This window comes from Ambystoma mexicanum, chromosome 11 (genome assembly GCF_040938575.1).
Source record: "Ambystoma mexicanum isolate Mex_15411 chromosome 11, UKY_AmexF1_1, whole genome shotgun sequence".
NCBI lineage: Eukaryota > Metazoa > Chordata > Amphibia > Caudata > Ambystomatidae > Ambystoma > Ambystoma mexicanum.
In genome coordinates, this window is record NC_090934.1 from 684,116,907 (window position 1) to 684,140,716 (window position 23,810).

Genomic DNA, 23,810 nt, shown 5'->3' on the forward strand with positions numbered 1-23,810 from the left:
AGGCCCTTCACCGACCAGGAATGGTCAAGAGTCGTGCGAAACCCTAAGAAAGTGTCAAGAAATGCAAGATTTAGACAAGCACAGCTTTACCTCATGCACAGAGCGTACCTCACACCTAGGACAATGTCTGCGATGGGGGGTGGGAGAACCCTGGAACTGCCCACTTTGCACTGCAGAGGAAGCTGACATGCTACACATGTTTTGGACCTGCCCAGTGATAAGGTTTTTTTTCGGAGGGAATCAAGGAGAGGGTCGAGGGGGTATGGAATCCACATGCAGGCGTGGACACCAGTTCTTACCTATTGGGCCTCTTTCCTAGAGGAGACAGACAGAGGACACATCTGGCCAAGATGAAGGACTTGGTGTGCATTCTGACAAAGCGCTGCATCGCAATAGCATGGAACTTCACCTCGGGTCCGAGCATAGACTCATGGTGGGCTGACCTGAAGAAATGGTCGGTAGCGGAGACGGCAGTGTGGACAAGGATGGTGCAGAGGAGAAAGTGGGAAAGTGGACCTAAGATTCTTACATGGAACTCCCTGATACAAGACTTATTCGGACAAAGGTATGAGAGCAGCACAGGCGGCCCTGGAGAAGCAGAAGAACATTGTAAGTGGACTGGCATAAGGGCAGGGTACTCCCGACAAGAGGAAAGACAAAGGATTCAGACCTGAGACTCGATGGGATACGAGGCCACTGAACTGGGTAGCATGGCCAGAGTACCGCGCCACGACGGAAGACTAGCAGAGCGGAATCCACGAATGAGTGCTAGTTATTTCTTATGTTTGTTGTTGTTGGTTAATGATATAAAACAATAAAGAGTACACAAAAAAAGATGTGTTTTCTCTCTGCAGGAGGCCTTGCTAAACGATGATACCTCTTCCCCTCCCCCCGAGAGGTAAAAGAAAGAAGAAGAGCATATTTTACATACCCACATGGGAAGAATTCAGATTTTCCACACATTTGGTACAGAAAGTCATAATTCTATTAAAGACACGGAAGCGAAGGATTATGCTTAACTCTTCATCTTTACTGTCAGCAGCAAAGAAAACAACATGTAAAATAGCTTACAAAAACCAAGAAAAAACTACAATAACCATGAGGTTTTTCGGATTTTGTAGTCCATCCCTATAGGTCCTTAAACTGACCACGTGTTCGCAACAACCAATAAACAAATATCAGTCCTCTCATAACCCTTGTCCTTTATTCTCCCTCTTTCTTTGATCCTGCGAGGGTGTGTTCAGTACATCTTCAAACTTTATCCACGTCTTGCATCAAACTCCGGTTTGTTTGTTATCCGTCGCTCCTCCTACAAAATAAATTAGGCAAAAGGTGACTATAGACCAAAATAAGGGTGGGCAATCGTATGCATCAAAACATTACTACCGTCTCATCAAACAATATTACCAATAATGCAATATTTTTATCATAAACAGTACATATATAAACACAACATGATGCATATCATTCACATCTCATACGATTGGTAGGGTGGGATAATCCTTCGCCTCCGTGTCTTTAATAGAATTATGACTTTCTGTAACGAATGTGTGGAAAATCTGAATTCTATGTCAAGACCGGAGGCTCGGATTATGCTTGTTCAAAGCTTACTTACCACCAACGATGACGCACTTTCCATGGGTTTAAAATAGAAAGTTTTAAATGTCGACTCATTCGACCAATCTGCAGCTCTCATAATATATTCTATCCTAGCTCCTATGTTATAAGCTTTAGTCGCCATCGCTCTCCTCTAGCTGAATGGGCGCCATACCTCTCAACATCTATGCCCGCTTGAACCATCACCCATCTAAGCCATCTAGCGATAGTGGCCGGTACCACTGCCTTATAGGGTTTGCAAATCGCTATCAACAATTGAGACACTCCTGGAGGTCTAACATCCCTCGTCATATCCTCGTAAACTTCTATACACCTGACTGGACACAATTTTGGTTGATCCGGAAAAGACTCATAGGAAATAGATCTCAAACCTGTTTTGGTCCTTTTAGTTATAAGAAAGGTCACTCCATTCGGAGATATACTCTTCCTGTCAACCTCCAACACTCTCACATCAGAAGATCTCTTAAATGCCAACAGACATAAAAGCATCGATAATTTGCCGGAAATCGCTTTCCGGGATAAGTCTTGATTATCCGGCCAAGATAAAAACAGTTTCAAAACTTTATCTACATCCCACAACTGGTTATATTTAACACTAGGTGGTCTCAACATCTTTGACCCTCTACTCTAGGGTGCCCCGCAGATATCGGCGACCTGGTTGTATTGATCGTTCTGTAAGCCTTGCCCTGTGCAGCCATCTGAGCTAAGAAATTGGTTACATGTACCACATCTGCTCTATCGGGATGAATATCCATACACCAGCTATACCATTTATCCCACGCTGATCTATAAGCTTTGTGAGTCCCTCGGGCCCATGATTCATTAATGATGTTTTCAGCTTCATTCGATAAACCTGGCCTAGCCCAAAATCTCCTGAAATCGCCCAAGCCACTAACTTGAGTCCTCCTGAGTCCTCCTGACCTCACCAGTGGATGACTGCCCCCTCTGGGATCTCGAATGATAAATTCTGTGTCTGGTAGAAGTACTGGGTTGTGATATGTCAGTTCTAACAAACTGGGAAACCACGCCTGTCCCTTCCAGTCTGGCGTGATTAGAATTATGGATGCTTTTTCACGTCTCACCTGTGCCAGCGTCCTCGCTATCATTGAAAAAGGAGGGAACGCATAATTTCTCTGGTGTTCCCAGGATTGTAGGAAGGCGTCTGTCGCCTCCGCTTCCGGATCCGGTCTCCAGCTGAAGAACCGAGGAAGCTGTCTGTTCAACCTCGAAGCAAACAGATCGACCTGACAAGGACCCCACCGTGTCATAATTTCTTGGAACACTACCTCGTCCAGCTTCCAATCGCTGGCGTCTCTGAGGTATCTCGAGTTCCAATCGGCCACCTCGTTCATCTGTCCCGGAAGATATTCCGCTGTCACCGAAACTCTCCTCTCTAGACAGAGTTCCCAAAATTCTTTTGCCAATTCCGCCAATAACTTGGACCTCGTCCCCCCCATTCTGTTGATGTACCTGACTGCGGAGACATTGTCCATCTTTAGCAGGACGCAACAATGTGCTTTCTCCTGAGTCGAGCATCTCACTGCAAAGGACCCTGCCAACAACTCCAGGCAGTTTATGTGGAGTCTCGTCTCCTGGTCCGACCACCTGCCACCTGTGGACACGTTCCCACATCTGGCTCCCCAGCCCCATCTGCTGGCGTCGGACTCGATAATGAGGTCCGGGGATGAACCAAATATGGCTCTCCCGTTCCATGCATCCATATGAATGAGCCACCATTCTAGCTCCTCTCTCACATCCTGTGAAATATTCACTCTTGATTCGTAAGAAACGCCCCTCCTGAGGTGAGATATCTTCAACCTCTGGAGTGCCCTGTAATGCAGAGGCCCTGGGAAAATCGCTTGAATTGATGCCGCTAGTCGGCCCACCAATCTCGCTATGTCCCTCAACGACATCTCTCCTTTCGCTAGAGTATGTCTCAGTTGTTTCTTGATGTCGTTCACCTTGACAATAGGTTAACTGAGAGTTCCCTGTAACGAGTCCACAATGAAACCCAGAAATTCTATTGACTGAACAGGGATTATATTGGACTTTTCCCAATTTATTAGGAAACCCAGATTCTCTAACACCTCTATAGTTATCTGAATCTGTTCTATCAACAATCCCTTCTCTTGACACATCAGGCAAATGTCGTCAAATAGATTATCAGACTTATCCCCTGAGCTCTCAGATGAGACACCACGGGTTTCAGCATCTTTGTAAAACACCACGGTGCTGATGCCAGGCCATAGGGTAGACATCGAAATTCCCAAATCGTTCCCTCCCAGAAGAACCTTAGAAATTTGCAGTGCTCTTCTGCGATGGGAATGGTCAGGTAAGCATCTTTCAAATCTATTCTGGCCAACCAATCTCCCTGAATAAGGGTATCTCTCAACAGATGTATCCCCTCCATCTTGAAATGTCTGTATACCACATAACCGTTTAGGCCTCTCAGATTTATGATCGGTCTTGTCTTGTGTCTTTATTTTACTATGAACATATTGCTTATGTAACCTCCTACCTGAACCGCCGCGGGTCGTATAGCCCGTTTGATTTGTAAAGCCTGTAACTCTTTTTCCAGTAAGGCCTTGTCTTCGCTGTTCATTTCTAAACCTCTTGGCGGTTCTCTCTGATAAGGAGTTTCTATGAAATCTATATAAAAGCCTTGAGCAGTCTGAATCACCCAGGGATCCCCTGAAATGTTCAACCAATTTTCCAAAAATTGAGCGGTCCTCCCCCCTACCTCTGGGGTCACCGCACTTGTACAAGGCAATCTCACCTGTGTTATTTTGCTGACGCTCCCCTTGCCAGATTCTGCCTCTTCCTCTACTCCTCGATGGGAAAAAAGGCATTTGTCTGCGCTCTTCTTGATCGCGCCAATTCGTTCTATCTTGAAAGGATCGGTTGAAATGGTACCGGCCAGCCGAGCGACCCCTGCCTCTGCTGGCCCGTCCAAAAACCTGTCTCCCAAAAACGCTCTTCAACGATGCTTGCGCCTTGTCTAAGGCTGCGTAGGAGTTCACAAATCTGGTGAGCTCCTTGATGAAGGAGTCTCCAAATAACTTTCCTTTAGCTGACGAAGCTGAGTCAGAAGATGCTATCTCACTCAATTTTGGGTCGATCTTGACTAACAAAGATCTCCTCCTTTCGGTGGTTATGGCATGATTAGCATTACCCAACATGCATATCGCTCTTTGGGCCCAACCTATGAGGATTGTCGGGTCTATCGGTTCCCCTTTTATTTTCGCGTCCTCACCCATCTGGAGGATCTTAGTGAGGGGTCCCGTCACATCAAGCATCTTGTCCTGACAGGATCGCCAGGATCTATCAAGTCCTTTCCTCACATCTTTTGTGAATTTACCCATAAAGGTAATCATTTTTTCGTCAATTACTGGCGTATCAGCTGCCCCTTCAGGGAGGAGTGGTCTTGGGCATTCTGCCCTCATTTTGCTTCTAGCCTCTTTGGCTAGCGGCGCCCTCAGGAGTTTCTTTAAATATGACGCAATTCTTTTGGGGGGTTCCCATTCTGAAGATCTGGGATGAATCAGTGCCTCCGGATCGAAATCTTCATCATCCGCACCGTCCCCCTCAGTCTCCTCATTTTTCCTTTTCTTTATCGCCTCATGGCTTTCTTCACCTGAAGAGGATATCGATAGCACTTCCTCCTCTTCAGGGTACTCCTCTTCCCACTCTTTTTCACTCTCATCTGAGGTATGAGATGATTCTCATCCCCTGCTAGGCGCCGCTTTACCTTTTCTTTTTCTCTTTCCACCTTTCTTCTCTGGTGGATTGCATGGGGGGGTGTGGGCTTCCTCCGCCCTACGGGCTGCTTTACTGCCCCCTTTGGATTTCATTCGGGCTTTCAAACCCTTGACCTCCTCCAGGCTCTGAGAAAAACTGAGCCAATCCTCCATCAGCGCTCTCTGCTTTGGATCATGTCCCAATGAAGCCCCCAGGGCTTTGTGTAGGACGTCTGTCATGGCCATGTGGCTCCTCTTTTAGCTAACACTAGCCTTCCCCTCATCACTGGAGGAACTCATTAGTCTCAGGCCCCGGGGAAAGCAAAATAATAATAATAATGTTATATTTGTATACCAGGGATTATCACTCTCTCAGTACAGAGAGCCAAATATGTAAAAAAAAATAGAAATTAAATTCCCTGGTTCTGAGTATATAAATATATACAGATATGTTAATATCCAATAACAGGTTTTACCTGGGACTGTGCCCGTATGACTGCTGTCTCATCGATTGCCTGCAGGGGCGCTGTAGTGGTCCTGACACACAGGACGATACGCTACGTTCGTCTGAACGATGCATAATGTTATGGAATCAAATTGTGATTCGAAAAAGGATTTAATGACCAAAGTCACCAACACTGTCTGACACAAACTCCTCTCAACATGAATCGGCACGGAAGAAGTGAGCGCCGGAACTGCGCGGTCCCGTCGCGCTCCTTCTTCCGTACCGCAGTGCCCTCTTTGACGGTTCTGCGAAGTTGCGGCCGCCGGTGCCCCAGCCCCGTCGCGCCCGCAACTTCTGTAAAACTGTGAATGTAGCGGATATGCTCCGCCCGCAGGCACGATATATTATCAACGTATAGTTAAAATCCACTCTCAGTACATACACACATTTCAATATATAAGAAGAAAAAAGGTACTTAACTCGCTGCCGAGCAGCAAAGAAAGAGGGAGAATAAAGGAAGGACAAGCGTTATGAGAGTACTGATATTTGTTTATTGGTTGTTGGGAACACGTGGTCAGTTTAAGGACCTATAGGGATGGACTACAAAATCCGAAAAACCTCATGGTTATTGTAGTTTTTTCTTGGTTTTTGTATGCTATTTTACATGTTGTTTTCTTTGCTGCTGACAGTAAAGATGAAGAGTTAAGCATAATCCGAGCCTCCGGTCTTGACATAGAATTGGCCCGTAACAAGTAAGAGCTATGTTCCTGCAGAATCTGTCTTGCTGGAGTGCCATTTTGTGGAGGCCTGAGGCCTACATACTCTGTATCCTTGACTGCAATACCTTCTGTGCGCCATTTTAAAGTTTGGTTGCGTACTTTTATGAGACACACAATTGACTGAAATAAAATTGTAAGGAAAAGTCGTCTTTTGCCACTAGCTCAAGCCCAAATGTTTCACTGCTCCAAAGTAGTATATATAGCTCATAATCTGCAGACATTTTATTATTAGGATGAGTCTTGTCACAGACGAAACGTGCACCACGCTCATGACCCATTGTGTGCTCAGAAGGATTGTATTGCATGCTTGAATTGCTGTTCTGGAAATATTTGTCAAATCGGTGGTCATTCCTATGCTCTCAAAATGTACTTTGGTTTTATACAAAGCAGACTTCATTTGCCCCTGCAGGCCCGCCCACGTCCCTCTGACAAATCCCGCACCTTTCTGGACGGAAGTGATGCCTGCTATGCATTACTTTTTGTTGGTGTAACTCTCTTGTTTAAAATAAAGACTATGCACAATGATGGAGTGTGTTGCATAGTAACCCTTGTTGTCATGGGTCACGTGGTAGTAGCCACGTGATCAACATAATAAAAGTAACTAGCCGATTCCGGCTCGTCAGTCACACTCTACTCTGGCTCCGGTGGTGTAGGCCCAGGGACCCTGCTGGGCAACGCCGACCTCCACTGACTGTGGGCCACGTGAACATGGCTGCTGGGGACGACCCGGCCTGGGTGCCCCAGAGCTGGGGCCGTCGTGTGCTGGGTGCCCCCAGCCCAGTGTGGACTCCAGTGACCTGGAGCGCAGTGGGGTGATCCCCACTGCATTTGTGATCACAGCCCAACGGAACCCCATCGGGTGACCCAGAGCAGGCCCCCAACAGAGTGTGTGTGTAAACATTTTGCTAAATTTTTTTAAATGCCCATAAGCAGGACATACACAGCCGGCAATCCCTCCTAACATTTATTTCCGTTTGGATTAGATGACGAATTCGGAAAGTTTGATTGTGTTTCTTTTCAACATTCGAATAATCTAATAATCTTTATTGTTACGAATCGCTTTCAACGTTAGCATGATTTTTGACACTGCAGGGGTTTATAAACCGTCTCCCACTCGGTTTCAGCAGCCACAGCTCGCCTCTTGTTTTATTAGCACCAAGCAGCGCACCCCTATGCACTTTCTTTGGCTTTCACGGTATGCTAATTAAGAAGACTCACATCTCCATGAGGATTCTCCAAAGCTGCTGCGTGGTGTCAGCATCCTTGGTAATACAAGAAGGTGGAGTTATTCAATTGGCAATGGATTACCGATAGGGCCAAAAGGATACTTGAATGTTTTTATATTTTGGGGGATCGAGCACTTTGTTGTATTTGTGCCCGGAAAACACGTTCACCCTCGTACACAGCAAATACACTTTGTCTGGTCTTTATCGTCATGATGCATTCTGAAAAGATGCCGCAGACAGTGGAAACCTCTTCATTACGCGACTTAATTGAGCCAAATAGACTTCCTCTCAACTATTTAACACATTTTAACCTACAAATTATCACCTTTTATTCATACAGATTATCCTCTCATCTGTGAGTCAATTAACTGGTTGAAATGAATGTGCTTTTTATTCTCGCGGTTTTTCCTTCAGTTCATGAACATATGGCAGATAACTAACTGCTCTTGTAACATTTGGCAGGATTCCTTTTCAAATCAAAAGCAACGTTGTCATGCACTTCATCCTGTTATTCTCGTATCTGAAGATAACGTTATTGATTTTTATTTTTTTTTTCATTTCTTATTTTTCTTGTCCTATCAAGAAGTTTTATTCCTGCATTAGCTTATATTGGTACAGAAAATAAAAGCGTACTTCAATTGTGTTTACATAAAGCTCAGTTCATTGTATGACACTGTGTAATATGAAAAAAATGTAAAAATCCAAAAATGTACACTAGATCACTGGTATAGGTAATGAGTTCCGTGTTGTATTGCTGAATAAAATAAAGATGCAAGAAGTTGGCAATTCAATGTATTGAGCAAATTACTGCAGATGTAGACCAATTACATCTGTAGGCAATAATGCAGACCACGCTGCTCAAATATGCTGGCATATACTCAACAAATATATATATTTTTTCCAAAGCAGTTAATTGATTTTAAAATTGACAAGACAATATTGACATGGACTTGCAATGACATACCAGAAAGAGATGAACAAATAAAAACACAGTGAGCTATGTGTGTTAAGCAAATCCATCGTTCTCTTTAACAAAAAAGAGCTTTCCCTCCCAATTCTCCACCCCTCCAACCCCTGCCAAGTGTCTCCCCTCCATCCACCCCAACTTATTAAAGCTGTAATTCTTAAGAAAATAGTTTCGGCCTAGGGAGCCAGATAAGATAAAATGTACATGATCATAGGTTTTCCCACAGGGCTGATCACAAATCTAAACCATCAAATAGGTTTAGCGCACGGAACCTGGGGGGGCAGGCAGTAGGGTATATACATTTCTGATGTCATAAATGATATCGACAATACCCATTTCTGTCTAAACCACTCACTCACATCATTTAGGTCTGCAGAGATCTTTTCCATTGCTAAGATCAACCACAATCTTACTCATCAAATATTTATATCGGGTGTCTCCTTGTTTTTCAGTTAGATGTGGTACCATCTTTGTAGTTAGAAGTAGTGTCATCATCGTCCTGCCTACTAACGAATATAATGGGTAATGGGTTTTGTCCGGGATGCCCAACAGTACTAGGCCCGGGTCAAAAGGAAAGCAGCACCCAATGATTCTAGACAGGTATGCAAGTGCCTATTTCCAAAACTCTCTTATTTTTGTGTACTCCCACCATATATGTATCAGTGTCCCTCTATTTCCACAAGCTCACCAGCAGTCCCCTGTAGAGTCTGGGTCAATATTCTGCAATCTGTCTGGTGTCAAATACCATCTCAACAGCACTTTGTAAGCAGCATCCTTCAGCTGAACTGCTGCAGCCACCTTACCAGTTCTCCACCAAATACCTTCCCACTCTTTCTCAGAGATCTGCCTACCCAAAGCTTTTCCCATGCAGACATGTGTGAGGGGTCAGAAATGTGAGGCGGACAACTTTTAGATGATTTCTCATTACATTTTATTAAATCATAGGTTTCACTAAACGCCTCACTATCCCTACCCTGATGAGGGCTTCCCTGTCTAAAATAAACGAAAGGAAACACTCTAACAAAGGATATCTGGCCCTCACACATCTACATAAAATATACAAGAAAATATATGGCAATTCAGGACAACAACAATTGCATTTGTAATGTATTCACAGTTTCTCTTTATAACCTGTGTGAACGTCCCTTGCCCAGGTTTTAAGCTGGATTCAGTGCCAATGTTCAACAACAAAAAAACAGCAAATTTGAGTTTGTAAACGAAGTTGCAACACAGTTCACAGTTCTTTGTACCTTCAGCTTGTCAAAAGAAAGTTCTATTAATCAAATGTTCAACAAAAGAGAGATTCCTTTTCTTCCTTGAATACTGATTTTCAGTTAATCAAATAGCATCAATGATATTCTTGGTCAGGAGGATTTGCCACAATTTATAAGATTCAAAGAAGCACAGCTTTTTGTAAGATTCAAAGAAACACAACTTCCTGATGTCAGCTTTTCTTGGCTCTCCTTTAAACACGACACATCACAGTTTTTGTATCTGTCAGGACAACTTCACAGCACTTTTACTTCCACCTGGTTTAGTCTCATACCAGGCCCACTTTTATCAGAATTCACCATATGGGTCTACTCGCCTGCCCGATAGTTTTCCACAATCAACACTGCTTCTGAAGTTCTAAATCTACTGATAACCAACAGTTTACCACAGCTTCAGCAATTTGCAATTTTGTGATTTTCAACAACTTTTCAGAAAAGCCTCCACACTTTCAAGTAAGCAAGGTACTCTTCTTCTGAACATTCAACTACCAGAAGGGCAGACTCTTTGTCACATTTGTCCTTCTGCAACATCATTAACCAAATTGCCTTTAAGGATGTGATTCTACCTTTCCTCCTTTTGGCTTTGGCACTGTGAGTTTTTATACCAACTTCAATTTTATGGAACAGTCGCAATCAACACGCTTTACCATTTTTAAAACACTACATTCGCTCCTTCTCTTCCCTTTTGCCCCATTGGCTTAGTGGTATGCCTTATTGTTAGTCTCTTTTTTGGCTCTGGACAATAATTGTGCCACTCTTGGCTTCGGGCAATGATTGTACTACTCTTGGCTTTGGGTAATGCTTGCTTGTTCAGTCACTTATGTTCAATGCTACAATGTTTTCTACTGCTTTACAAATTACTCTTCAGTTGGCCTTTACTTCAGAATCACTTTTAGGTACACGCGATTAGCGGTTTTCTTCAGTTTCACATTCATTTAGTGCCATTCAGGTAGTTTCCCTGATACGCGAGTGCTACATTTGTTGCATTCTTTGTCCGACAAGCAATGGTTGGGTTAACGGCGCTGTCACTCGTACGCAAGTGATTCTCTTTTGCTACAGTTGCCTTCCTTTGTTCGTGCAAGGGATTAGAACGCTCTGTAACACTCATCAGCTTCTGTCTTCGATCCCTTTGCGTGATGCAGGACTTCCACTGCTTTGGTTCCTATTGAACTGACAGACTTTTTTTGTTAAAGCTGCCTTAGTTTCCGCCAGCTGAAGTCAGAGCGCGACTTGCTCCTTAGACCCTTGGGTGCACACCAGGCCCCTGCCACGGTCTCAAGCAGGCTTCCTGCTGCACAGTCTCTTTAATACAGTTGACATGGGGGACAGCCATCTTCCTACACGCTTTGTGTTGCGCAACCTCTGCACTTTAGATTTAGGGGGAAAATGACCCTCTCAGGACTGGCACTCTACAGTGGTCCCGGCACCCTTTCTTTCCTCCAACTTCTGTGTGGACTGCCAACAATGTGCTCTCCTTCCACGGATGCTTCTGATGCTACTACTCCAACTCCACCTCTATCAAATGTCCTGCACCTGAGGGGGCCTCTTAAGCCTCTCTGTCTTCCTCAGGTGTGGGTAATTTGCCTTAAAAAGTGGCCCACTCCAGAAAGGTTGCTCTTGAGCCCTCTTCCTCATCTCAGTACTTAGGGTATTATGGAACTTGAAGTTCCGAACAACAAAATTAAGTTTTCTTATTTCTTCTATTTGACAATAATCCATAAGAAGTGTGGGATTTCGGGGAAAATTAAACAAGGGGGAGTTCCCAGTCTTCCTGACCTCATGTGGCCAGGGAACTGTCCACATTCCCTGGCCACATGAGAAGGGTCCCGGGCCAGGTTTTCTGGAGGAATCATTGCTGATTCATCACACATGTAAGCCCATTTCTTCTTCCTGCCCCATTTTGCAGAAGGTGATAAATATTGGAGATGAACCCTTTAGTAGTGTTAGTTTCTGCCACAAACTTATCAAACGGCAGCAAATTCCTAGTTGCAGCGTCTTTTTCTATCCTACCCATCACCCAGTGACTTAACTGGAATTATTGGAAGCGGTCGCTTTCCTGTAATTTATATTCTTGTTTGCATTCCACAAAGGACTTAATTCCACCTCCTTTGAACACGTCTGATATACACCATCCCCTGTTTTCTCTCCAACCCTTAAAGGAGCCCCTTTGCGTACCCGGTGCAACGTCTGGGTTTTCGTGTATCAGTGTGAACAGTGATGGGACCGCAGTTGGCTTCCCCTCACTATCATCGTATCCCACGTTTTAAAAGCTGTCCTGCTTAACCTGTTTCTATACACTGACTTCAGTCTGTTGCATTTTGGTTGCCAGAGTACTCTCCACTATGGGATACCTGTGACTGCTGTATCCATGTTCCAACACTGCTTAGCGGATTCTATTTGGCACCATACTTTTACTATCCGCATCTGAGCTGCCACATAGTGCGCTCACAAGTCTGGCATCTGCAATCGTCCTCATCTAGTTCCTGCACTCAATAATGCTCTAGATAACCCGCCTCTCTTCCCCTTCCAAATAAATTATGTGGCATCGCTTTGTAGTGCACAGAGCGTCTTGTTTGTTTGTTTGTTTGTTTGTTTGTTTATTAATTTGCATGGCGCACCCAACCCAGAGGTATCTGGGTGCCTTTCCCCAGAGTTACAAGTACACTTTCAGCATAAGTTACAGTAGTTACAGTAGATTTATATATGAGACAATGAAAATATACATGCAGAACAGGTGCAGAAGAAAATAACATTAGTAGTCAAGGCAGAGGTTACAGTGCCAAGGAGTCATGTAAACACACATATACAAGTCTCGAACTATCCAGTTGTGTCAGAGATACTTAGCTATGAGCCAATTTATGGTGTTCCACCTGAAATTTAAAAAGGGTTGGTTAGCTCTCAAGGAAGGAGAGAGGGCATTCCATGCTTCCCCCTGCTTTTTGTTTTATTTGAATCTAGGAACGACCAGACAGAATGAGTTGACTGTCCTTGTTTTTTTGTTTGTTTGTTTGTTTGTTTATTCATTTATAAACCGCACCGAACCCTTAGTGATCTGGGTGCATTACATTTACAGATAAGTTACACAGTTTCAATTAAATTATAGTTTACATACATTGAGTAAGGCAAGCAGATATCAGGTTATATAGAGATACAGTCTGGAGATATTGAGTAATTTCTTTGGGTATATTATAGAGTAACATTGTTTTAAAACACACATATAAAGATTTATACAAGAAATAGCTGTCCAGTGGGGGTACCACCTTGGGTATACTATATAGTAACATTGTTTAAGAACACACACCCAATAATATATACACGAATTAGCTATACAATAGAAGATTGAAAATCAGGAGGCAGGAGTAAGATAGAGCAGATTATTGTGAACATTTGCCTTTCAGATGTTCCTCGTGAGGAGACAGTTCTTGGCATTTTTCCTAAAACTGTAGAATGACTAGTCAGTTCTCAGAGAGGTTGGGAGCGAGTTCCACAGTTGGGTAGCCAGAACTGGGAAACTGCTGCCTCCTGATTTTTTTGTTAAGTTGAATCTTGGGACTGTAAGGCAGAAGGAGTTGGCTGATGTGGTTGGGCGTGTGGACGTTTTTTGATAATGTTTTCCATTAAGTTGAACAGGGCAGCGTTATTGAGACATTTGTAGGTGAGCAAAATAGTTTTGAGATGGACTCTGTCATTCATGGAGAGCCAATGAATATTCTGCCTTGCCTCTGAGATGTGTTGTCTCCTGGGTATGCTAAGGGCAGACCTAAGGGCATTGTTTTGGAGAATTTGGAGCTTCTTGATAATGTATTTACTCGCCCCTATGTATAGCGTTTTACAATGATCAAGTTCCAATTATCAAGTTCTGTGAAAAGAAATGGTTTGCAAGCTTGTATCAGCTTGCAGGTATAAGCTGTTGCCGAAGCGGTGGCTTTGACTTGTTTGTCTAGACTTAAGGTAGAATCTAGGTAAAAACGAATTGTTACTAACAGATACAGCATTCTTTCTCTTCCTCTGAACTCATTGCCCTGTGTGTGACCGGGGCGAATCTTGACTTGTGTACTCATCCATCTCCACAAAACCGCATGTGCCCTCTCAACCTCCACCTTCACACCCACTGCTCAACAAACCCAGACCCCTATGTCCCTTTGATGTTGATACCCCTCTAACCCCCTGTAGTGACCAGAGCACCCACCAACTGCGGTCCTAAGTCCCCCCGTACCATATAGCCGATGAAGAGACAACACCTATCAATCTGTATCATGAGGCACCGGGTAGATCAAACCCCTCCAAGGGGGGCGCTGGGATTAAGGCACTATGTTTTATTGTTCCTTGAGGGCAAAGTATATGCTGGATTTATAGTTGTTAGATTCACTTTATTGCACCTTCAGTAAATGTCAAAGTTTAATGTTGATTTGTTGTTTCTAGCCTTTTGTCATGTTGTCAGAATAAAGAGATTAGTTAGCAGATCGGTGCCCGGTGCCTCTGACCTTCACCCCTCCCAGATGAGCCCAGCTGATCATCGTGCTGCGAGAAGCAACAGCTCAGTACCAGCCAATCAAGCTGCATCATCCCAGTATGGTGCATACTGCAACTATGTAGTGAACCAATAACCATGTAGTGTTCATCACCTATACTGTTTGTCACTGATGTCGAAGATTGCTATTATAACGTGCTGTTTCTGTATTGTGGGCAGAGCGCTCTCAGAGCAGCAGAGTCCTCTATGTGCATCTTTAGTCTGATATAAACTTTGTTCACTTTGCAATCTATCACCTGGTCTCATTCCCTACTGTGGTATGTCTATTTATTCTGAGTTTGGGATTTGTATTTTGGGAATGGCCGCCTTCATCCTTTTGCTGAGGAAAGAGTGGATCCAGGCTGTGGCTTCCTGGGAGAAGTGGGCTGCTGTCGAAAGATGTTTACAAAGCACTTTGTGGTCTACCAGATCGAAAGCAGCAGTTAGGTCAAGTAAAAGTAGTAGGGCTAGTTTCTTTTTGTCTTTGATACGATTAATTTGGGTCTTTAAATCCATAAGGGCTGTTTCTGCCCCATGTTGTGGCCTGAAGCCAGATTGCCGAAGCCCTAGAAGATTATTGGTCTCCAAGAAGTCCTGAATCTGGTAGTAGGCTGCCTTGTCTAATATCTTAAGTAAAAAAGGGTCTGAAGTTAGTAGGTATAGATGGGTCCAGGGATTTTTTTTAAGCGTGGCCGCTCCCAGGCGTCCTTCAGATTAGTGGGGACGTTGCCTGATAGGAATCAGGCATTAATACATTTAGTGATGAAGTGAGCCAAATCTCTGTCTGCTTCTTTAATAATCTGGGTTGGGCATGGTTTAAGTGTGGCAATGATCTTTACCACCTCTTGGGCAGTGACTGGAGTAAATTTGGGAAGGGAAGGGTTTCGTGGTTTGATCTTGGACTTTTTGGTGGGGACCTGTAGTGGGTAAATTAGCGTATTTATCTGAGATTTCCTTTGGAGTAGTGACATTTTATTGGACAGGGCATTCTGAATGTTAGTGCACCATGTTTAATCCTTAATACATGAGTCCTCGGGAGGATTAGGGTATTCCGGTTCTTATAGGTCATGAGGTGGATTTTTTGATGATTCTCTCAGAGAGGTAGTGAGGGGCCGCTTTATTAAGACATTTATGGGTGAATGAGAGAGTTTAAGCATTTAAGCAAGTCTTCACAGGGATTCTCACCAGGAGGGCCTGGCAAAAGTACAAGAGACATGGAAGTACAATCTTTTTCAAAACATCAATATGCCCAAACCAAGAGATGGGTTTCTTACTCCATCTCGGTATGTCAGTTTTTATTTTCTCACGCATGTTCAGGTAATTAACGTCATAAAGTTTGTCTAAGGCAGCAGTTAGTCGCACCCCCAAGTACTTAATGCTCTCTTCAGCCCTCAGATCAGAAGGCCCGTGTTAAGCTGGGTGTACACTAGGAGAGGTGTGGTTACGATTTCTGCAGGTTACTTTGAATCCATGTGATCACTGGGCCGCCCGTAAGTGCGCCGACAAAAATGTTGACGCCAATTACGGCGCAGCACAGTAATAAAATAGATCCGTTTCCCCACCTTCCCCCCCTGCATACCCCTACCCGACCTCCCCACACCACTTACCTTCACGGCGGCACACTTCTGTGTGCGGAGCCGACTCCCTGCTATCCCTGCAGCATCGGTTTCTCCTGCGTGGGTCGGAGCTAACGCCACAGGGTGCTTTTTTTGTTTGTTTTTAGTTTTTTTTACCTTTCTTGTCACCCCTTTACCACAATGGTAAGCAGGGGACACCCCCGCAGCCCCTGACTCCTGTTACTGCTCCCAAGGAGAACGGGGGCAGTAATGGGAGTCAGTATTTTGTGCACCCCCAAAGTTGCAGTGACAGTGGGGCGCAGAAATGGGGGCAACATTTTTGTATATTTCCAGTTACTTTGAACCCTGACGCCCGCCCATAGTTCACAAGTTCATCTTGTACAACTGGTAGGGACTTAAGAGGATCTCGGAGAGACAGGATGATATCATCTGCAAATAAAGCAAGTTTATACTGCGTCCCCCCAAAACATATCATCTGGCTGTCCGTCGGTGTCCTCACACTCTGCAAAAAGGGCTCCATCACCACTGCAAAGAGGAGGGGTGACGGGGGACATCCTTGTCTAGCTCCCCTACCTAGGACAAACGGGGCAGAGAGGACACTTTTGGCTCTAATTATTGCCATGGTTTATTATATATAGCAACTATCCACTTGATCCAGTTGGGGCACATCACCATCCCCACCATTAACTCCTTGAGAAAAGTCCAACTGACCCTGTCAAACGCCTTTTCAGCATCTAAAGAGAGGATGTTATGCTCACCTGACTCCCACAGAGGCGCCGGTCTGATCTGGGCTGCTGCGGCCTCCTACAGCGTAATGCGTAGGGCCGAGATGTGTCGTTTATCTGGCCGGTAGGAGTACTCTTCTGTGAATGGAGAAAGGGGAATTAACCACCCGTGGAGTTGAGCGTAAATTCCCCCCAAACCCCCCGGTGTTCTCCCCATAGACCACCTCTGATGTCCCCTCTAAAGTCTCATCTTATGGTTTGAAAGGATGAGCTCTCCATCCTGCTTCGAGCGCAGGGGCGCGTGATGGACCAGTTGCTCCACTGGTCGAAGGAATTGGTGAGTTCCAGGGCTATTTTGACTCTCCCGGCAAGACGCCGTAAGTATGCAGTTCGTAACAATTCAAATGCCTGACCATCACTCCTATCCAATCCCGTAATCTGTGGTCTTCTCCTTTATTCAGGTGCTGAGAGAAAACCAGAGTCGAGGAGTTATACCTCCGGCGATAAAATTAGGTAAGTCTATGGCCGGAGGTGGCTCCTCTTGATTGTCCTTTTGGTTCACCCTGTTGTGCTTTTGTTTCCCCTTAGGGGCCGGGGTACGGCGATGGTGCAGTGGGAGCTGCGCCGACCCGAGGAGAGGAATGGTTTCCCCGGTGGTAAATCAGGTAGGTCTTAGGGTGGTAACCAGTATTCCTCTATATGTTCCCTTGGCTCACCTTATTGTCTTTATCTCCCCCTAGGTGCCGGATTGCGGTGGGAACATGCAGGAGGCTGCGGTGAAACGTGAAGATGCTTCGAGGAACGGTGAGTGCAGCGCAGCGCTGCTGCTGGCGATGCAACGTGTTTTAAAATAAAGTTTTTCCTTTTGTTCGACAATGCGATGGCTCTGAAATCAAGTAAGAAGCTGGTAAATGTTCTGGTTCTAACCTTTCCCCTTCTTTCCCTTGTTTATAGGTGCTCCGGGTTCGAGGCGGGCGTGGCTGAAGTCTGGATGCTGCTGCAGGCACGGTGAGCGTTACGCTGCTGGATGCAGAAAAACGCGAAGTGTGTGCTGCTCTTTGGGCGTGGTTTAAATAGTCTCCAAAGTAGTTCCAGGTAAGTATTCCTCCACCGCCACACCCGAGTGGCAAAAGAGTTCCTAGGTAAAGTAGTCCCTTCTAGGCCTCTTGAGGGCTTGGATCCCTTGCAGCATGGTCTGCATCAGGTAAGTCCAGGTAAGTTTTCCCCTTATGAGCCTGGCGCCTATGGCGCCAGGACTGGAGTCTCATATGAGCCTGGCGCCTAAGGCCAAAGGCGCCAGGACTGTGTCCAGATGGCCCCTAACAGGGGTCACTGGGCCTTTCCCCGGGAATGTGATGCCTGTTCCCGGGGCTGCTGGACCTGGTCTGGTTCCCCGGGGGTAGGCATCATGACAGAGGAGTGGTGCATGATCTAGTGGTCTTATCAATTAGGTGAGTGAGTTTTCTAATATTATCGAATGTCTGGTGTCCTGCTATAAAGCCATTTTGATCCGAATGGATCAAGCTTCGAAGCACACCTTCCAGTCTCATTGGAAGGATTTTAGAAAAGATGTTTTCATCCGTATTCAAGAGCGTAATGGGGCGGTAGGATCCATAGCTTTCCATGTCCTTGGCTGGCTTATGGATAAAACTAATCACGGCTTGGTTCATATCTCAGAGATTGTCCCAAATGTTAAAAAGGAGTTGAATCCAGGGAGTTCAAGTGGTCACCAGTGCACTTTAGGTATCTGGGTATCATAGTATCGACTAACCGATACCACTCGCTGTATATGGACAACCATGATTCCTACTTGCAACAATTGACCAATAGGCTATAGTTATGGGCTAAGCTCCCAATCTCATTGTACAGTTGGGTAGCCCTGTTAAAGATGGTAGTCCCCCCGAAGTTATCGTATTTTTTTGGCAACGTCCCCCTGTGGCCAGGGCAAGCATTTTTTTCTAAACTAAAATCATTAGCCTCCATGTTTGTATGGGGTCCCGGGGTGGCGAGAATCAGCTGGCGAAAACTGTCCGAACCATATGAACATGGAGGCTTAGCAGCAACTGATTTTTAATTATATTACCTGACAGCCCAGACTCAATTCGCAAAATACTGGTATAGCAGTGGGCACACAGCAGTACATATGTCCTTAGAGAAATATGGGGCGTCCCCGACTGAGATTGGTTCTGTTATTTTCAGTGATAGATACGACGACTCTTGCGCCTTTGAGCCCGTGAGAACGACCATTGAAGCTTGGTCAAGAATCTTCAAGAAAATTCAGTTAGTGGTTCCCTACAACTGGGAAAGTCCGTTGTGGGCATATCTGGGCATTTCCCCCACATTTGATAAAATTCTACAGAGATCCTTAGGGATTTCTTAGGGCAAATGAAGATTGGCGACAAGTACGCAGAGGGACGATTTCAATCCCAAACCGAATGTATCGATATCCTGGGGAGTGGCCAACTGAGGGTACTTCAATATCACCGAATGCGATGTCAATCTGTCAAGGAAGTGTGGCAAAAACAAGTGGGACTCACAATAGGGGACGAGAAATGGAGCAAATATTGTCAATTAACCAAGTCAGTATCCCTGAATGATGGGCTGCGATTTATCCAATTTAAGGTTCTGAACCAATTACATTACACCCCCGCCAGAATGGCCAAGTTTACTCCAGGTTGTATGGGCGAATGCTTGCAATGCAGGAGCCCGCATGCGTATGCCTTCCACATGTATTGGGTATACAACCCGGTCCTGAGATTCTGGGGCACGGTAGCCGATGCCATAGAGGACATAATGGATATCCCATTTTCACTCACTCCCCTTAAATACCTGTTTGGGGATATTGGGAAAGCTGCAGAGACTAGGAAGAGATTGTTTAATGTTGCTTCTGTAATTGCAAAAAAGTGTATATTAACAAGTTTTGAGGACTAGCTGCATGAATTAACATATGTAAATGAATGCGGAGAGAAATGTGTTCTGTCTGTATCCTCAACATACTGCCCTAAAGATATTTGGGCTCCATTCAGACTTACCTGACTGAGACGAACTATGAAACCGATGTTGTACCCTTGTAAGTGAAACAGCTGCTGCTTTACCAAGAATACTGAGAATATGCTATGCACCAAATGTTTGTAATTGTATATGCATGAGCTGAATACATGACTGTTGAATAAATAAAGTGTTAAAAAAGGAGTTGAATAAGTTAGTTAGTAGCTTAAGTAATAACTCTGAGACTGTTTTATAGAATTGGTTTGTCAGACCGTCGGGTGCTGGGGCCTTGTTAGACTTCAAAGCTTTAATCGCACCAACAACTTCCTCGATCGCAATAGGGCTCTCTAGCACCTGTCTTTAATGTTCTGTTATTTGCCTTAGTGACGCTGTATTCTCTAAGGGGCTTGTACTTCCCCCCTGTCTGCAGTGTATAACTCCTTATAGAAACCCCAGAAAGCCTCTACAATACCATCAGCATCATATTTATAATTTCCCCCTGAATCTTGCAACGCCACAATCTGACTTTTGGATTTGTTGGCCTGCAATGTTCTGGCTAGCATTTTACTGGGCATATTGCACCATTCGTAAAACGTACTTTTCAGATTTAACAAAACATCGCTCTGCCCTGTTCACCTCCATCGTGTTTAGTTGACCATTAAGCATTATTAATCTTCTTCTGACACATGTCCACCTGCTTTCCCTATACTTTCATTCTACCTTTGAGATTTCTTCAAACAACCAGTCTTTTTCATCTCGCCTCATTTTAGCTCGATGGGCGGCCATGGATAAAAACATGCCCCTCAGCGCCGCTTTAAGTGCATCCCAATTCTTATTAAATTAAGTGTCTTATGACTTATTGTATTAAAAATATTCCTTATTTGCCCTTCTATTTCCTCTCTTACAGTAGCGTTTCACAATAAATGTTTCGGTAACGTCCACAATCGTTCATCTTTTCTCAATTGCGGAACGTCTAATTTCAATAGCATAGGGGCGTGATCTGACAATGTAAAGTGCCCAATATCAGTCTCCACCACATTGCCCCTCCAAGACTTAGCCAATAAAATATAATCTACCCTTAACTGTCTTGAGGTGGGCCAGGCTGGGCATTAGGTCTGGCCAGTGTCCCTGATGGTCCTTTCATGATTCCGTCCATTCCCAGATCGATACAGCCTCCATCCAGAAGGGGCGGGGGACTGGTGCCCCCCTGGCCCTGTTCCCTGTGGCATCCGCAAGCAAACAGCCATCCAGAACCAGTGCACCAACCAGTCTATGGGACCACACGTATTAGCCTTGATAAAGACCCTGAGAGGTTGAAACACGTGTCAGCTGGCCACTCAAATCACCCTAATAATAAAAAATAAAAAGTATACAACCCATTACAAACAAAGATGTAAAGAATCCCTTCTTTCAAGAGCAAGGTATCCGGGAACAAACAAATACTAATCCTAAGAAAAGGTGGGGCAACACCTCCACGACCAGTGACCTCGAAGCTAATCAATCAAATAAACTTACCAGAAATTATCAAGTGCAGTGCAAGTGGATTCAAAACCCTATTGCCCAAACATCTCTACTCACAATTCTCATAATTATCCAAGCGTTATCAAACTGATATCAAACATGTGTCAGCGTTGTGAGCCCAGCTCCACTGTGGAAGGGTCATGTGTAATCTGGTCAGATATCCTGGCCCTATGAAGTGACAGGGCAGGAAACTGGAAGAATGTGCTCACCTTTTGATCCCTTGTGAGGTCAGGGTAACACTTCTCTCCAGTGAGGCAACATGAGCTGGGCTGGGAAACAGGAATCAAAGGTCACACCCATTCCAAAAGGACTAGCCTCACACCAGGGTGCTGCATACCAGAATGGCCTTTTAATGCTATTGACAAGGGAAGGGGTGGAGACAGGGGGAGCTCAAACCAGCTGGGGGAATATTCCACCATCTTGTTTTCTCTGAATATCTCTCTTCCTTTCTATCCCCTCTACTTCCTTTAACACAAAGCACTTTGGGTTTCATGTCAGAAGGCAAAGTCGACTTGTTTCAAGGGCAGTGATTTGATCCCTAATGCCGGCTTGCTTTAGTCCAATCACCTGTAGGCTTTTGCCTTTAAAAGAAGGGGGTTCCACATGCTACTCCACACATGTTACTGCTCTCCCTAGCCTATGAATAAGTGTGATAATTCAAACCTCTAATGTAGGAAGATATGTGCTCTAACCTGCCGCTGTTGAAGTGTAACATCACTGGCACAGGTTTGGGTGGAGATCCTTTTGCATGTTAAGCTGGAGCAACTGTCAATGTGAAGTACAGACAACCCAAAGTCGGGCCAGATGGACAGTAACAAGTGCCGTACCACAGCAGTCACCGCATCACAGCACCAGTCACAGGCAGAAGGAACAGTGAGGCAATGGTGCTCAACAGATCCCACACCTGGGCAGGTATGAGGCTTCAGATTCTTGAATGTAACAAGAGTCCATAGGGGCTGTACGTGGCTTCTCACCCATAGAGATTACCGCACACCCTGGAGCAGAGTCTCCTTGCCGGTAGCCAAACCTGCTTCCTTTGTTGCTCCAGCATCGCCACCTACAACGGTATGCCAAAGAGGTAGCCTCAAATGGAGGATTTCATGATGGATACGTAAGTGTCCATTGGAGCTTTGCGATTAGGTGGCCATGTTGGTCGTGTTACCCTAGTGCCCCCCTGCCATCTAGTGTAGAACTTCCATCCTGACTAAGGCCTCCCTGACCCTGTTTAGTACATACAGAAGATTGGTCTCTACTGTCTAGTTCTATTGCCTGCTAATGTTGAGGACCTAAAGGCTGAACAACTTATCTCACTAGAGTGCTTCAAGGTATTCCTAATTTTCCCTACACTATCCAGCTGTAAGTGTTCTCATAGGAGTTTGGTGGTGCATTGCATTTATGCATTTTGAATCAGGCGCTTTCTACCACGCCCATGCACACCTGTTCCTTTCTACCCTTACTGCTTTGCCCCTCCACCTCACTCCTGTGTTCTGTTTCTTCAATGTTTCACTTTTCCTAGGTCTTGGCTCCACAGTTAGATTTTACTTCTCTTTCCATGACTGCTACTCCCTCCTCTTCCTGTGATTAATCCAATTGAGTCGTCACGGATTACCCAGCGATAACCTCCTCCCATGTGGCCAGACACCGCTAGCCGCTACCTGATCCTGATCCTGGGGCCGGCAATATGAGGTAGGATCACATGGGAGGAGATGGCCACCGCAGAGATGTCATGGCTTCATTGGCTGAGGTGTGGTATCCCCCATTTTTCCATGAGAAAGCCCACCTGTTACCCAAAACCCTAATGGCCCATTGCCATATGTCTGTTCCCCCCTCATAGGAAAAATAAGGAGTCCTTTCGCCAACACCCTTTAGCCCAAACTCCCATCCATAAACTAAAGATTACAAGCTCCAAGAAAACCATTTTCAATTCTAGTTTCCTTCATGTAGAACTGATCTTCCATATGGAATCATTAAGAAAGACTCTCCAGGTTTTATGCATCAGAAACCACCAATGCACTTCAATTCCCACAACCACCTAAGTACTGAGACGAGGAGGATGAAGGAATGATGCAGAGTGGCAGGAGTGTTAAGCTTAATGAACATGCTAGTTGTTGGATGAACCAATTCTCTCAACCACACACCCCAGGTCCCTGATTACCGGGCAGACTACGTCCGTGAAAAATAGACTGTATGCATTGATATATCAAAAAAAGATAATGTACATTTAGTCAAAAATATATATTCAATGTTAAAACATAAATTGACCCAAAACACAGAACACAGTGAATACAAAAACTAATACCTAAAAAATTAATCTAAAACATCCTAACACAATTTGACAGACAAAAATGACAATACACTAATACATTCAACATTCTAAATGTGTCGTAAAAATGATTCCCGACATGTTTTTGTTCTTCCAATTCCTCAAAGGGTGAACATTCTTCAGG